Source organism: Xenopus tropicalis, chromosome 1 (genome assembly GCF_000004195.4).
Source record: "Xenopus tropicalis strain Nigerian chromosome 1, UCB_Xtro_10.0, whole genome shotgun sequence".
Lineage (NCBI taxonomy): Eukaryota > Metazoa > Chordata > Amphibia > Anura > Pipidae > Xenopus > Xenopus tropicalis.
The window spans coordinates 138,399,380-138,415,752 of record NC_030677.2 but is presented as its reverse complement, the minus strand read 5'-3'; the positions used below and the strand labels follow the sequence as shown (position 1 = coordinate 138,415,752).

Below are 16,373 nucleotides of genomic sequence, written 5' to 3'. Positions count from 1 at the left end.
CAGACCCCTCCCTGTGTCTCTTAATCAGAGCTCTCCTATAGACTGACTAGCCAGGCTTTAAGAGTCTAGTCAGGACACCTGGTCAATCTGTAGCACTTACTCTGCTAGAGGCAGTCCATGTATATATATATACTGTATATATATATATATAAATGGCAATATATTCTGCTATTGATTAGCTTGCATACATATAAAGAGTGACTACAATGTTATTGCACAAACAATAGCACAAGTTACTGTTCCTACAACATTTATAAGTTATACAAAAGGCAAATTGTAGTATTACAGGAATATGCAAGTGAATGACCCAAAGTTATTTTTTAACTACAATTTCCAGCATCACCTGCCAGTTTACTTGACATGTATGTTTCAAATTGCTGGGCCTATGTGCCAAATTACTTGATTGCTGCTGCTCAAATAAGCAAGTGATATGTGACTTATTTCATGTTTTTCTAATAAATAACCAATAAATAAAGTTCAAGGTGTTTGTTAGTAACTCAGGTGACTGAAACAGAAAGTGTCAGATAATATAAGCAATATAGGGATGAACTGGGTTGAATTTTTATACCTTCTTCAAAATCTTTTCCAGGTTTTCTATCAGGTAGGAAAGATGGGCAGGTGGGGGTTGAACTTTAGATGTCAGTCAAGAATGGTTGCACCACAAGTTGTGGCAATGGAGATCTCAGGATACTTCCTATAGTTACTTTCAACTAGTTAAATATCTGTTAAAAGCACTCAGAAACAGATGGCTTATTTTACTTTCTTTTGCACCGTGTAGACATCAAGTTGCACTTGGAAAAAGGCTAACACCTTACTGACTGTTATAGGCTGCTAAAGCTGAATTGCTGAATTGCTGAAAGCTGAATTAAGTGACAAAACTGTGACTTTTCAAATATTTTTATTACGTAGACTGAAGGATATTGCTTCTTGCCCTACTACCTAATCAAAGGTTGGAGTGGGTAAGTTCAGCTTAGAATTGCTTCTCAGTCTTAATAGTAATAGCTGTCCCTTACAATAATTTTACAACAGAGTGCAAACTAATAAAAAACTAAATAAAAAGGAACTTAGTGGTTTTTCTTATAAAAAAAAAAATTAAGTTGTCCTTAAATCTCTGTCTGAGCTGATAAAAATGAGGGTTTCTGCTATTTCCGTGATATGCTTCATTGAATAGATGTTATAGCTGATTAAAAGATTATACGGCTCATTTACAAATGCACATGCAAAGGGCTAGGTGGAATAGGCACGCCAGGTTTGCCAGAACTGCCCACAGTACAGGGTTTCCTTGCTCCTGTCAGTGGTGCATAATGAACCTTGTGTTAGATCCGCTGCACTTGGGACTATAAGCAAATCTTAGATGATGGACCCACTTTCACAAACTATTTTTCCTCCTCACATAATCTCTTTATTCTATTCTAGTTCTTTATTTTACATACTATCAGACTTGAACTAGCAAGCAGAAGAAGTACCTGCCTAGGGAGCAACTGTGAGGGGGAGGGGGGCAGGTGCTAGGCAGCGTACCTCTTCTGCCTACCCCTAGTCTGGGATTGCTTAACACTGGCGTTGCAACTACGTCACCCCTCCCTCCGTGGTGTCACTCCACATGTGCGTGCCCACATGCACGTGCATATGGGGGGGTGTCAGAGGGGCCAGCCGGCCTAGGTTGCCTAGGCCGGCTGGCCAGCTTGGCCCACCTCTGCATAGTGTAATCTATACTTCCATCTTTTTAGTCTCTTTTTTTCCCCTATACTGAAATTGCAAATTACCATAAAATAGGTGAAACAGTAAGGGGCAGACTGGCACAATGACACATAGGCCCATGGCGGTTGGGGGGTTCCTGGTATCCTGGTGGGAGAGTCTAACACTACACTTACCATAAGCAGATATGGAAATTATGAGATCATGGGGTTTTAGGGACATCATTAATGAGAGCTCCAGCTTACAACTAGTGTCATGATTCTCAGTTGCAAATTGCAGTAAGTTTTTCATTTATTCATTTTCTGAGGTGTAAATAACAGCATAGTCAAGTATTATAGTGGCCTTATTGTGTAGCTTTATTTTTAAAGACATAACTTTGTTACAGTAAATGTAAAAAAAAATCTGTTCAAATGGCTGTGCCCAAAACATTCAGTAGGGGGCACTTAAAATGCTTGCATGAGTTTCAGTCACCATTAAAGAAGCAGCAACAGAGGCTGGAGCCAATCCATCCCTGAGCTCACCCTGACTGAGGAGAGACTGTAGCCAAGCTACAGGGCTGCTGTAGGGAGAGCAGCAGTCAAGGCCCATGCATTAGCAGAGAGAGGAGGGGGGGTGCGAGAGGGAGAGAGAAGTCACAGTGTAAAGAGGAGAGAGCAGCACAAAGCAAATCCAGCAGCACACAGTAACAATCGTGAAGCCTGACACGGCACAGCAGATTTAACAGCAGTGATCTGTCACAGAAAGGACATCTCTTTACCGCCCAGATCAGCTTTAACAAGAAGACCGGTCGGCTTGTATTATGACTGCAAAACACTGAAGAAGTGGCTGGAGCTGATCTGCTTTCATCAGGTAACATTTACTGTATGTGATTGTAGCTCTTTGGTTCATGGAAGCTAGTGCTGCTCTGAATTGTGCAAACTGGACAGCAGGGAGATTTAATATTATCCCTACGGTGCTGGGTAGATCAGGCTATGCTAAATATAAGCTACTGCTAGCTATAGGAAATAAGTGTTTCACCAGTCGAGCAAAGTAATATCATTTATATGGGTCGAAAAGAACAGGATAGGTTTTTAATATAAATTATTATCTTTCCCTTTATTTCTGTCTAGGTCTTGTCATTTTTATACAGAGCTGTAAAAAGAATTTTTGTGGTGCAACAAAGCAATTAGTCCTGTCACACAGAGCTTACAATCTCAGTGATTTGCTGGGCTTCCCTAGATATAGGGAAATGAAACACTGAATATGTATCACTTTTAAGTTTGCACTACCTTAGTCTGCATTTTAAGGTGCATTTTTGGCGCTATCTATACCATAAATATGCTTAAAAATATCTAATCAGATATTGTAGGTATGTATTTTGAGAGGCAGCATTTATGTGTTTAGTGGTGGATCAATACTGGTCATTATGCATGCAAAAGTAGCTATACTGTGTGCTTCCAGTGGAATTTCCATGTATTTTTTGCTTGTTACCTTACAACTATGGTGGCAGCTCACTCTATTGGTAAAATGTAAGCTCAGCAGGGCAACATTAAAAAGGCAAATCCCATCTCAGCTACTGAGGATATTTGCCGGTTTTGTACTGTAATCCTGATTTAAAATCAATACTTTCCACAGGGGAAGCAATTAGGTTTCTCCCTACATTATTTTTCTGACTTTAAGCAAGAAACACTGAAATAAGGAAGTTTTACATTCAGAAGCTGGATGTGGAATAGGCAAGATGTCATATTAAGGAGAGACTCCCGATAATCATTTGGACGGAGGGAGTCAGGTAGCACCACATCCTTTAAATCAGTGTATGGTTTATAACAAATATTGATAAAAATAAATGAAGATTGATTGTCATTCGACTTCTGTTTGAATTTGTGCCCCCCCCTTTTTGTAATATGCCAATACATCATTTTAATCTCAGATCCTTTACAGAATAAATACTAAGGCAAGAAATATTTTTAAACTCTATGAATGCATTATTCCATTAATATGATGTATTTGTATTTATTATTTAATTATTACAAAAAGGAAAATCATTCTTTTTTTACAAGCAACCTCTATAATTGATAGTTTTTCTGTAAATAATTATGCTATATGTAGTTTTAATAAAAGACAGTAGCCAGATATTGCTGAGTTTCAATTATTATTTTCTACACATAGCATCAATATGCAGGTATATTTGGAAAGGGATTTGGAGGCAAATCTACAGCATGAAACACTTTAAAATAAATATTGTCATATAATGAAACAGCATATATTGCCTAAATCTAATGAAAAAAAAAAAGATTATTAGATTAAAATTATTTGAAAAACTGCAATACCTTTTACAGGTATGGGATCCTTTAATCGGAAACCCATTATCCAGAAAGCTCCGAATTATAGAAAGCCCGTCTCCCATAGACTCCATTTTAATCAAATACTTCAGAATTTTAAAACTGATTTCCTTTTTCTCTGTAGTAATAAAACAGTACCTTGTAATTGATCCCAACTAAGATATAATTAATCCTTATTGGATGTAAAACAATCCTATTGGGTTTAATTAATGTTTTATTGATTTTCTAGTAGACTTAAGGTATGGAGATCCAAATTATGGAAAGACCCCTTATCCGGAATACCCTTGGTCCCAAGCATTCTGGATAACGGATCCTATACCTGTACTTACTGTGTCCCTTGCATGTTTCTGATGGATTATGCTAAACATTAACTGAGCCATTGACACATGTCTAAAAAGACTATAAAGACTGCCAAACTGCTCCTTAAACACTTCAGTGCAATGAAGCGCACAAGTCCAAAGGGAGACGAAGCCTACCAATAATATCAAGATCTTGCTATTGAAAATCTATGTAAAATGCCTGGATTTGGAAGGTGTCCTAACCTTTTTTTTTTACTAGCTAGAAGCAGTAGCTCAACTCCTCAACATGCAAGAATTATGCTTGTGGTATTTAGAATCAAGCAAATGAAGCTATATACATTGTTATGCCATTTAGAAATGTCTATGTTTTTATTCTTAAGTACACATACACTTTTATTTTGCTGAGGACATGACAATCAAGAAAAAGGCCTTTACTACTTTACTTTAATATTTATATGTTTTTTTTTTGTGTTGACTGGAGGTAATGGCATGCAGTCTCATAATACTGAGTAGTGAATTTTCTCTTCACCACAAAATGGAACAAAAGGATATTATTTCCTGCACTAATGAAATTGCATTGATTACCGAAGATGCAGAATGGCGACAAAACACTACAAGGCAATACAAACATATTCACAACTTTTAGCTCTCTTTGAAGCTCAGTATCATTATTTTCATTAGATGAGAAGCAAATTTACTAGTATTTGAATCCATAATCCTGCATATGCATATATTGTTTACTCACTATAATAGATGCATTTAGGGGAATTCAGGAATAATAAAATGCTTCCAGCACAAAGTGTAGGGTCTGTTTTCCAGAAGCTCCAATTTACAGGAAGCCCATCTCCCATAGACTCATTTTTAATCAAATAGTTCAACTTTTTAAAAAATGCTTTTTCTTTTTCTCTGTAACTAGATGTAACTAATATGTTATTAATCCTTATTGAAGGCAAAAATATTAGGTTTATTTAATGTTTAAATTATTTTTAGTGGATTTAAAGTATGGAGATCCAAATTGCAGACAGACCTCTTATCTGGAAAACCCCAGGTCCCAAGCATTCTGGATAACAGGTCCCATAGCTTTACTATCTACTGTACATTCTCTAGCTAACTAGAACTTGATAGTTGAACAATTTCACGTCTTGATTCTGAGTATCTGAAACACAGTCCATAGCAGAAAATCTCCATAAAATATTCTACAAGTACTTTCCTGCTGATAGTACCAGGTCCTGGAGCTTATTTGATTTTTGAGCTGATATGAATAAAGCTGCAAATCAAATCAAGGCCAATTCGCCTATTTTTTTCATTAGTTTCAAGGAAACATCAAAGCGAAATGCAAACCTGTCAAAAAAATATTTGTTTAAATAGGCCAGAATAGAAAATGGCACTGCTGTATTTGCCACTGATTTCAATTTAAATACCTGTAAATATCTGCAATTTGCCTTTGAAAACGTTAGTACAGGTATGGGATCCCTTATCCGGAAACCCGTTATCCAGAAAGCTCCGAATTACGGAATGCCCGTCTCCCATAGACTCCATTTTAATCAAATAATTCAGAATTTTTAAACTGATTTCCTTTTTCTCTGTAATAATAAAACAGTACCTTGTAATTGGTCCCAACTAATATATAAATAATCCTTATTGGATGCAAAACAATCCCATAGGGTTTAATTAATGTTTTATTGATTCTTTAGTAGACTTAAGGTATGGAGATCCAAATTATGGAAAGACCCCTTATCCGGAATACCCTTGGTCCCGAGCATTCTGGATAACGGGCCCTATACCTGTACTTGTTGTGTTCAGCCTTTATGATAATGGAATTGGGTAAATGACTGGCTTCTAGGAAATGTTTTAGGAAACATTAAAAAGCAACATGCTCATAAAATTAAGTATTTATATATTTATCATATGAACAGAATCTTTCTTCAATATAATATTAAAAGTTTATTAATTGATTGGATGTAGGAACAATGCACAAATTAATAATAAAAGATACACAGTGGAAATTAATATTTAAGGTACTGCCTTGTAGTCTAATTTTAGTAAAAACTGAAGTAAGTGGCGGAAGATGTTGCCAACCTCTTCTGAGAGTGTATTTGTTGCACTTTCTACTAGTTGTATTTGCTAGTAAAAAGCACCAATGAGCCAGACATAACTGGCTTACTGCAAATAACTAAATGATTCCCAGAGGGGCTGTTTGTGGCCAACAATTTTATTAGACACAAGAGGGATCATTTATAATGTAAAGTGCAAAGTGCCTGCACCAATGCACCCTTTGACCTGCTCTTATGAACTGCCTATAACTGTGCACATGTACACTATGGATCACTGAGACCTCTGCCAGCCTTGACCCCTAGGACGTTGTATTCAAAGTTGCAACTGATTGGTGCCAAGTCAATTGCTAATGCCTTTATTGTCAGTGCATGCAATGGTGCCAATTCCTCTCTAAAATAGCTGGCTGGAACTCCATATTCATGAAAGCAGTTGCTAAATTAGGATGTATTGGCAAATTGTGTGCAAGTTGTGACAGACACTAAGTAGTGTGCACCTACAATTATGCTGACATTCCAGTAAAACTGCTACATTGTGTGTGTAAAACATAACAATGTGCACCCACAAATTGTAGTGCAAAGTCTATTTTACTCAGGTACTTAAGTAAGTCTAAGGTCTGCTGCAGAAATAGAATAACAGGCAGGAAATAAAATTATTTGTAAAAATTGTCTGCTATAACAAGTAATACAGGAGATAAGCCAAACTTTGGCCCTTTTTATTTCCCTAGATCCATTAATACTATTACTTAATCAAATGAGGGACACCTACTTACCTTTTTACTAATTCAGGCTACATGATTAATAGCTATGAGATGGAAGTCCCAATGTACCTCACTCTAGCTCTCAATGGGTAGAAGAAGTTAATCAACACATACCTTTATATAAAATAACCTATTATACAAGCGAATGCCCAAAAAATCTTGAAAAAATTTGGCCCATGTGGATTGATGAGCGTTTACAATTGACACAAGATTAACCCAAAGTAAGAGATCTAATTTCACTTTATTTATTAGCACTTCTTTACCCCTCCCCTATCTGCCCATGCAGGCTAACAGGAACGATAAAAAATCTCAGTTTATCATGGGTTATGTAACAAGTTTATAATGGTACACAGTACAGTGTATAACTGTTAGCAATACCATGATCAAGATTGTATATGATTCACTATGTAACACTTGTAAGCAATGTTCACATATTCCTCTCTGTCTGTAAATTTGAGAAGCTGTATTTTGCTTTATTTTTCTTCTCTCTTTCCATTCCCTTCTGATAAAACAAAATCAATAGATAAAATTGTTATTAAAAAAAAAAATCGGCTGCTATACCTTCAACTAAAACTGGCCAGTGATATATTTTGGCTTTGCAAGCAGCATGCCCTATTCTGGAAAGAAGATTGCTGACTAATCTTGTTTCATGTAAGTGTAGCTGCTGCAGTGCTTTATAGTCCTGGATGGCACTTATACTCTGGCACATTTCCCCAATCAATACAGAGACTGTAGATATGACAAAAAATGGAGGCAGTGACTGGGTCTTTGAATTTTCTTAGATTTCTTGCAAATCATTTGTTTGTACAGTAGGTAGCAAGCTTGGCTGACAATAATAGTCGAAAAACACTATTTTGGGATGAGAAATGGAAAATGTAAGCGCATTGTTCAATAATAGTACAGAGAAAATAATTATTTTTTATAATAGCTCATCTCTTCAAACAAAGAACAAAAAGGAGGACAGAAGAAGGACCTCTGTCAAGATGGATGAAAAAAACATAATCCTCCTTCTTGCCCAAATCTCTAAACACAATTGTTCAGTTAAAACTGAACAATAATTTAATTATAATTAGAACGTTATTTAATAAGATAGAACCCTGGGTATACAGTGTAATAAGAAATATATGGCAACAATTGTACCCCTATGAGACGTCTACCACTTACCATATATGTGCCAGCCAGCTCCAGCCTCAGGCTTCCTATTTCTTTCAGCTTTCTCTTTTTCTTTATTTTCTTCATCTCTTTCTGTCTGTCCCACACATGGCTTCCCTTCTTTTTCCTCCATAGGTAGTCCATGGCTCCTCCAACCACTTCCTTGTGCTATACAAGATTCTTGCTCTCTGTTTCCCTTCTTCTCTTCCTACCTTCTTTTTTTTGTACTACTATAATTTGATCTATATTTGCAAATAACCCATTATGCAAGAATTATTATAAATGTAATTGTAACAATTATTATGCAACTTCAATAAAGTCTTGTTGAAATACAAAAAAAAAAGAAATATATGGCAACCCTCTCCTCTTCAACATATTTACTGTATTTACAAGAAGGCAAATACCAAACATTTCCTGTTTCTGTGCTAAAATAGGCCTGGAGTACTGTATACACATAATCATAGGTCATAGACCACGTAAGCCCTTTTGTGTCTTCAATATTATTATACTATATTGGGGACATACTAATAAAATTGTTTAAATTTACATAAGGTTTACATAAAGTAAAAAGATTAGTGTAAAATAATGGCATATATATAAAGTTACATTGTAGCCTTTATATCAGTTTTTAAGCACTAGTATTTATAAAAATGTGTATTTTCATGCCAGGCTAATTCCTGTATCGTGTAATTTTTGCACCACCTCAGACCCATTGAAGTCAATGGAACAAATTCTGGGGGCTAGAAGATTCTGCTGTGGGGTAAAATAGTACTGTATGAAAAGCTGTGTTACAAGTGGCCCACAGTCATTTATCCAACTATAACGTCCTGCATCATATTAGAACAGGTATGGGACCTGTTATCCAGAATGCTCAGGACCTTAATCCAGATTAAGTAATTTGGATCACAATACGTTACGGCTAATAAAAAAATCATTTAAGTATTAAAAAAAAAAACAATAAGATTGATTTGCCTCCAGTAAGGGTTAATTATATCTTGGTTAGGATTAAATACAAGTTACTGTTTTATTATAACAAAAAAAAAGGAAATCATTTCTAAAATGTGAATTATTTGATTAAAATAAAGTCTATGGGAGATGGCCTTCCTGTAACTTGGATCTTTCTGGATAATGGGTTTCTGGATAATGGATCCTATACTTTTATGTAAAGAGAGGGGCCCCTAACAACATGCCAATAGTGTTTCACCTATTTCTGGACACCATCTATTAGGGCCGGCCTTAAAGGAGAATGCAAGTCAAAATTTAAAAAGCATACTGCCCAGTAGTCCTCCTATTGTTTAGTAAAAACCCCACACTTTTGGCTCACCTAATCAAATATTTACTCGGTCACACTTACTTCACATTTTCTAGAACAGGCAGCCATCTCTAAAGGTATTCTCCCTTCCTTTCCCTCCTTGCTTCATACTGCACATGTGTTTCATTCCCTCCCCCCCTCCCCTCTGCCAGATCCGCTTCTGATTGGCTGGTGGGCATGTGTAGCTCAGAACAGGAGACAGGATCAAGTTACACACAGAGAATAGGAAGGCTGCCGCTGGCACCTACAGGAAGGGAGAGAGATTTCAGTGATGTCACTGTAGGCTTCACACTGCTGTAGGCTGCCAGCACCATATCTCAGAGAAGCAAGCAGGGATCTGGGAATTTAGATATGCAGTAAGTATTTAAAAAGAATGCCTTTAGACTTACTTTTAATTTTAATTACTTTCATTGTCCTTTAAGAGCACTGCATAATTTAACAAGTTGTGTAGATAATCTCTAAAGTATAGTAGTCTTTTTGTCTTTATTTTCAGAACTAATCAAGACTACTTCTTGGAGATCTACCATAACATCTGACTCTATCCTGGCAGTTAGGTGGCAATGCCCCAGTCAATGTAAATAGCATCACCTAACATCCTCTTATTTATGTCTGTATTTTAGCCACTCACTAAGACTGTAAGCTCTGTAGGACATGTTTCATTAAGAAATATGACATTACTAAGTACCAATCATTATTGATGACAACAAGACTCTAGTACTATAAGTTTAACATTCTTGTAGTTCATATTCATATGCGTGTTTTTTATTTAAAATACATACACACATGCTGAGCATGTTTAAATCGTTAAGACATAGAGCCATTTACAGTGAAGTTTGCAAACTTCAGTTTCCGATGCAAATTGCCTTGTACCTTTAATGTAATTTCCATCTACAGTATATTTGGGTGATCAGACTGGTGGCTGTGTTCATAAATGAGCCCTATAATAAAATAAGTGTTTATTTGGTTCAAATTTAATGCTGTTTTGAATTGTGACTGTTTGGCACAGAACAGACTCAGTTAGTAATAGAAATTAGATAATCAATTGGTTTTTGAATCATCAATTGATTTGCTGAAACCACAACCATAAAAACTGCTCTGTGAATCACGATTTGAGTCCAAATTACATGTGAATCCCAGGAAATCCTAAGAATATTAATTAGTGAATTGATCTGAATGTCACTAAAGATTCATAAGCCATCTGAATTTTACTGGAATGATTCAGTTCTTGGTATAATTAATAAAGGCTTTCTATCAGTAAAATGCACCACATACTGTTCTATTTCAGGAACAATAAAGCTTTGCCTGGGAGTTGTATTTTGGCAACAACTAGAAAACAATTGCTTGGCTACCCATGTTCTATATTATCTTAACTGTCAATCAATATTATATTATAGGCTTTGTTGAAGCCATTGTAGATAAATCCCAGGTGCAGTTATAAATGTTAGAAGGATTATTGTACCCTTTGGCATGCTATTGTGTCAGGTTTTGATGTGTTATGTAAGAATAAAATGAAGGCTATGGTATTTGTATGTAAATTTTTATTCTAGTTTAAGCCCATTCACTGCATTTATCAGGTAGGCTGTGGATGATTGAAAATGTACCGGTGAATCTGATTTGATGGGAAAACAAAACAGCAGCTGGCTTGTCTATTACAGTTACAATCTGGCTATGCTCAGTTAAATCCAAACTAGATTATTCAGTAGAGAGGTGCATATCCATAATGCATTAGATTTACAATATTAATCTCTGTCTCTCAATCTACCCACACACATATACCCACCCACCTTGCAACTATACCCATAGCGAGCCTTTCGTAGCTTTTACAGTTTAGGTATAAGATTTAATAAACAGCAACCTGGTATCTATGAAAAGCTCCAAAAATATGGCAAAACATAAGATAATAATACAATACCTTGTAAGGAAAAAAACATAAGAAAATTAATTTTACATGTAAGCCATTATTTCAATTTATCAAAATTTAGGGGGCTTATTTACCAAAAAAATTGTGTTCCCCCACAAGATGCTGCAATTTGCTCTTCTAGCATGTAAAGCAAAAAAAACCTTTTGGCTCCCGGTGCTCCCTAGCTTTCAGGGTTTACCATTAGTGCCAGTCCCCTCTGTGAATGATCGGCTGCTAAATACAGGCAACTCCACAGTGGGTGGGGTGCAACATTGAATCCCCAGGAAGGCTCCTTACCTTGTATGTCATATAGACATTGTAGACATGCAGCCTAAGGAGCATCAGGGTCCACAAGGTGCAAGAGAACCCATTTTGTTTACAATCTGCATATGGTAGGTAAGAACAGGGCTTCCTTAAACCTCTCAGCATTGTCCCCTGCATAGGAAGGCTGGTATATTTGTCAGAGAAAGTGGCTGATTGTTTAACAGTCTTCTTTACTAACTAATTCAGCAAGTAGTTCATCAAAGAATTTTAATTGTCCACTTCATGGAAGTGATGTGCAGGTTAATTTGTGGGTTGGGGAGAGGTTGAGCTCTTCCGCTCATCCTCCCCGCGGGAGGATTGCCTCTTGACGCTTGGGAATTTATAGGTGCTGCCCCACACCTTTTGTGAAGACCTCTCTTTTAGAATGTAAGTTCTTGTGAGCAGGGCCCTCCCCCTAGTGTCTCCAATCCTCATCCAATGTAACTGCAAACCATTTTTGTGAATTGTTTATATGTGCATGTTAACTGTTATGTCTTTTGTACCCCTGGTCGGGTACAGGTCTAGTTTTTCTTGACCTGCACATTACTAATTAGCAGTCAAAAATGTACTGCTTCAACCCATAGCAGGGGTGAGTTCTCTTCTGTTTTCTGCTCAAAATAAACCTGTCATTGCTAATGCCAGGAAATTTCTCAACTTAGCGACAGGATGTAAGGATTACAGATTAAAGACCCGGTTTTCCTTTATTTATATTAATAAAAAAAAGAATCTTTCAGAAAAGTAACAAGTGTCCATTTTATCCAGTGACTACCACTCAAATAGGACCTTCAGGATAACAAATTGTTCAGGTGCTAGATGCAGTTTTGCTGTTGTAGAGTAGTTTGTAACCTCCATGATTATTATGTCAAAATTATTACAGGTATGGGACCTATTATGCAGAATGTCAAGGACCTGGGATCTCCATAGTATAAATCTACTAAAAAACTATGTAAATATTAAATGAACCCAATAGGAATGTTTTGGCACAGGATGCTAGGTATTATAAAAATAGGGGAAACCACTTTATAGATTACTGGAACTACCATCTCTTATTTTATTTTAGAGATGCATTCCACAAAAGGATATGAATAATTTAAAGACATTTAGTATTTAGTAGATAGAAAAATAGGTAATGTAATGGTAAAATCTTTCAGGAAACACTTCAACACATTACGATATGCAGGATTATTTATGGAAGAGACATGGAAGCCACTTGTGAGGAAATCCTTATAATGCATTAAGGGATTTAAAAAATCTGATTTTTGTTAAAAGTCTAATAAATCAATATGGACAGAAATCAGGTCAGTTATCGATAAAATTGATTGTGTATACTATACGTTTTTCTGCTATTTCTGTTACAAGAATCATTTAGAAAATATAAAATGCTGTTTTTTAAAACTAATTGGGGAATGATATTTGGAGTGAATATTAGAATGTGTTTGCTTTTGCTTAGAAAGCACCTTAATCAGTTAAGGCTTATCAACTGCATGTAAGGAATTAAGGAATTCTTTATTAAAATATTTGAAAGACAGGTTTCTAGGCACCACTGTATAGTCATCTTAGTCCTGCCATATATTAAAATTAGACCCCAGTCAGTTCCTATACCAATGTTGTTCACCCCTAAGGTAATACAGGACTAATGGTGGAATGAATAAAATTCATTAGAGAAATGAACATTTATAGAATTAAGTTATTAAATTATTAATTATGTTATCTAAAAATCTAATTTCACAATAGTGTATCATAATATTGTTCATTCGATAAATACAGCATTTTACATTTTAATTGTGCCTCTTGTTTTTTCAGATATGGGCGAATCTGGCTGAAATAATTTTCCCCACACAATAAAGTAGCATGCCAGCACATTTTCTGTGTTTATTTTTGCCCGACAAGTATACAGCACATTTCCATATCTGGTCCAGTTAATGAGTCAGCCATTGCTCATGCACTTAACAGATTCATTAATATTTGAAATGGGAAATCCTAAAGGATTTCCATCGTTTGATGGTTTGATCAGTGAGGAAAGTGTTTAAAGGACAAGGAAAGTAAAAATTCCTGGGCAGCCAAACTCTTATGTGCCTTCGCCAACCTTTGGACCCCTGGTCAACATTCTTCTTGTAAAAAAAAACACTATCCTGGAGGGTATTCTGTAGTGAGCAATACACCATTATTTTTATTGAGCTCCCAGGCATCCCTTGCACCATGTCAGACTGTTTACATGAGCAATATAGCAACACTAAAAATCTTTTCCTTGTGATTTAAGGAATTGTCAGATTTATCAAAGCCAATGAATGTGTCAATTCAACAGAATGTGTTTGGCTGTTTTCAGCAGTTGAACACCATTCCATGCTGAGGTTAACACCTCACTGATGCAATAATCCTAAAAAATAATTAAACCATTGTGTTAAAATAAATACAAGTTAATGGGGGGGGGGGTCATTAACCAGGTGCCAACTTGTATGTATGCTCAGATCACCATTGTTTTGATACGATCATTCGGTCCCCAAGGTGAGTATATGGTGGAAGGAACTGTTCACTTGGTGACCTCACCAAATGAGCAAATCTTTAACTGCAGGGCCAGCTTTAGGGCTCTGCCTCAACTTTCTCTACAGGTGGAGAAAGGCGGATGTGCTTCTATCTGCTCCTCTGTTTCTCTGCACTGACAGGTACAGCCCTGGCCTGTGTACAAACATATGGATCAAAGATTGGCACAAAAATGCACAGTTTCTGGTAGGCACCCTGTCTGTCAGTGTAGAGACACAAAAGAAGTGAATGGGAGCATTTTGGCTTTTCTCTGCCTATGGAAAAAAAAGCAGGCAGAAAAAAGCTGAGGCACAGCCCTGTGTACCATACACCTAAGATAATACATATTTAAAACCAACCTTCTGTATATATACAAGCACAGGTAAAACTGTTAAGATTTAAAAAATACTTCCAGAAATAATGAAGATTTTTTTGAAAGCCCAGACACTGAACATCATATATAGAATCATGGAGGGCACTTTAATTTCTGCTTTTACGGGCCCTTTAATAGCATCAAGGTCAAGCAATAATCTTTTCACACTTGATCTAGTAGAAGAAACAATGGTTTCCCTTGACAGGTTGGAAAGAATGCATTTAAAAGCCACAGTATTCTTTGCTTCTGTAGAAGCTTATTTTCAGCTTGATAACATCATAATGTAAAAATCGCACTAAGAATTTGTTTACTGATAAACAAAATCATTTTCAATAAAACCATTGTGTTTCTCTGTGATTATACTGTACCTGACACATATGCTAAGCAGGTGCAGCCATTTATTGTCCTGCTGTTACTTACAGCAAATATCAGCTCTTGGCTATAAAATGTTGACCATATGTTACACTTGATTAGTGACGACAGCATATTTACAGATTGCTTTTGAAAGCAAGCGCATCCTTGTAACTATAAAAAGCCACCAGTGATTTCACTGGCAATAAGACTTTGCTGGCACATTATCACGCAACCAGGGCGGATCATCTGTTCCATACCCTGTGTTAGCAGGGACATATGAACGAAAGGTCATTTCAGCTTATCTTCTAAAGTGATTGATTAGTTCTTTATTTGAGATGCCCAACTGACATGTATAGTGCTCCCCCTTTTTTGCATGGAACCCATAGAGTTGCTGAATCTTAAATTAATGTATTTGTGAAAATAACATCTATACCGACATTTTCTGTGCAATCTGAACCTATATATCGCCATTAGATACATTTTAGTTCTTGAAATGTATATTCAACATATCTATGGTTACAATATTAACATGGTTAAGAGAAGATAAATGACTTATGTCCAGCCTCTTCTATAATATCCTGCCATGGACTGAGAGGATGACACATAAAGACCTACTAAATCGTTCTCGGATTAATCAGTGGGAATAAAAATCCTTCCTGACTCCAGAAAACTGGAAATGAGATTTCTTCCTGGCTCAACATGTTCCTGTAATTAGACTAATGGCTGTAATTCTGTATACCCTAGTGTGCTAGAAAGATGTCCAATACAGCATTTTCTTGAAGGTATTGACCAAGTATGCTGGCAGTCTGTCACTAGTGAATGCACTTTTCACTTTCTTCTGCAAAAGAACTTTACACTGTGTTGAACATGGGATTCCATTAATTTAGTAACAGATATGCACATCACCCAGCTAGATCAGAACATATGCATGTTATAAAGCATCATCTTTATGACCCGAATATTAACTTACGTATGCATCCTATCTTAAGGTGCCCATACACTGAAAGATCCGCTCATTTGGCAAAGCTCCAGACAAGCACATCCTTCCCCAATATGCCCAACTTGAGGTGGGCAATATTAGATTGATCCAATCGTTTGAGCCTTTGGCCAAACAACCAGATCACATTGGTGGAATACAGGCCTTTGGGATAAGTAGTGCATCATTGCACCAATGTACTCCTTGCCCCGAAGACATTTTTAAACCTTTCCCATTAACATATGTCAGATTTCCAGCCAGATAATGGTTGGGTATCGCTGTCTGAGAGCCCTATACATGGGCCAATAAGTTGCTGACCCAGATAGCCAGTAGCTTTTATCAGCCCATGTATGGCC

At 36.5% G+C, this 16,373-nt stretch overlaps 1 protein-coding gene across 1 annotated transcript in view; it reads left to right on the top strand.

Moving 5' to 3' along the window:
- The first annotated feature begins 2,187 nt into the window (after nt 1-2,187).
- diras2 (DIRAS family GTP binding RAS like 2) overlaps nt 2,188-16,373 on the top strand; it is a 33,301-nt gene continuing 19,115 nt past the window's right edge. Inside the window, exon 1 of the mRNA XM_002937026.4 lies at nt 2,188-2,544. The gene's annotated coding sequence lies outside the window, so the exon portion shown is untranslated. The remainder of the gene's footprint in view (nt 2,545-16,373) is intronic.